This window comes from Chiloscyllium plagiosum, unplaced genomic scaffold, assembly GCF_037043375.1.
Source record: "Chiloscyllium plagiosum isolate Xiang-an unplaced genomic scaffold, Cpla_swu_hap1 HiC_scaffold_148, whole genome shotgun sequence".
Taxonomy (NCBI): domain Eukaryota; kingdom Metazoa; phylum Chordata; class Chondrichthyes; order Orectolobiformes; family Hemiscylliidae; genus Chiloscyllium; species Chiloscyllium plagiosum.
This window is the reverse complement of record NW_028270287.1, coordinates 65,083-66,211: the sequence shown is the minus strand read 5'-3', so window position 1 is coordinate 66,211 and position 1,129 is coordinate 65,083. Positions and strand designations below refer to the sequence as shown.

Here is a 1,129-nt window from a genome sequence, read left to right as displayed (position 1 = left end):
TCTGGATTTAAGATTCAATATACATATTTTCATATTTTTATCCTCATCTTTAGGTGGCCGGAATGATTCCCAATCACTCTGGCAGACGTTAAATCAATTGGGACATTCCCTAAGGAAACGCAATCATTCCTGTTTCGGGTGTAAGCAATCTCACCTGCTGCCGAGACAGAGTCCTCACAGTCAGCACTTTCTCTATCCTTCCTGCCAACAACTTTCCCCACTTCTTATTTGCGACACAGGAGTTTGGTTTATGAAACACTCCAAGGACTGCAACAATCTTCTGAAGCCATTCTCAACTTAAAGTGGAATTGTTGTCCCTCTCACACGGGAAGAGCCGTTCCTGGGGAAGGATTTTCCATGTGCTGTGTCCCAGGGCTGAGCAGGAAGCCGGTGATTGAAGCTGCAGTAGCCGCTTTCTGTAGGCAGCGGGGCCTTGGAGAGATTGGGGCCACATCCAGCTGCGGACTCTGCTGAGTTCTCGTTGTTGCAGTGTCAGCACATGGTTGATCTCAATGCTTGAACTGAAATCGTTGAGGCTCGGTGCGAAGGGCAGGCTCGAACCACCAAACTTGCAGCCAAACGTGCTGACTATTTGAGACACAGAAACTGGTACGATATTCATCGTAAAGCAGTGCAGATGAGGGGGCTCCGACAGCAAAGTGTCCCACTGACTGTCCCAGAGTCAGTCTGGATTAGAGGCCTGACCGGCTGCAAACGCAACAACGAAAATGTGCAGGGCCTGCTAAGTTCCTCTGCCTGAAGAAGAACAGCCGCGATCTTGGTAGCGGTGGGATTCGAACCCACGACTCGATAGAGACTGGAGCTTAAATCCAGCGCCTTAGACCACTCGGCCACGCTACCCTACAGGCGAAATGCGCACAAAATTGTCATTACTAATGTTTCAGCGTCGCTTCACTTCAGCAATAACAGATCGTGCATTCAGTAACGAACGTGGTGCAATTTAGAAAGTATTTGAAAAGGTTTGCAAGGTTTGCACTGTTTGGACAATAGCACGAAGCTGAATAGGCTTCGACAGTTTTCCCTGGGGCTTCAGGGCTGAGGAATGGCCTTACAGAATTTTAAAACGTCATGAGGCAGACGGTCAGAGAAAAGAGTCAGGGAGTAAGTT

At 48.6% G+C, this 1,129-nt stretch overlaps 1 non-coding gene across 1 annotated transcript; it reads right to left on the bottom strand.

Moving 5' to 3' along the window:
- Window positions 1-779: 779 nt before the first annotated feature.
- On the bottom strand, window positions 780-861 carry trnal-uaa (transfer RNA leucine (anticodon UAA)). Its single transcript has one exon. It is a non-coding gene; the product is annotated as a tRNA-Leu (tRNA).
- Window positions 862-1,129: the final 268 nt, after the last annotated feature.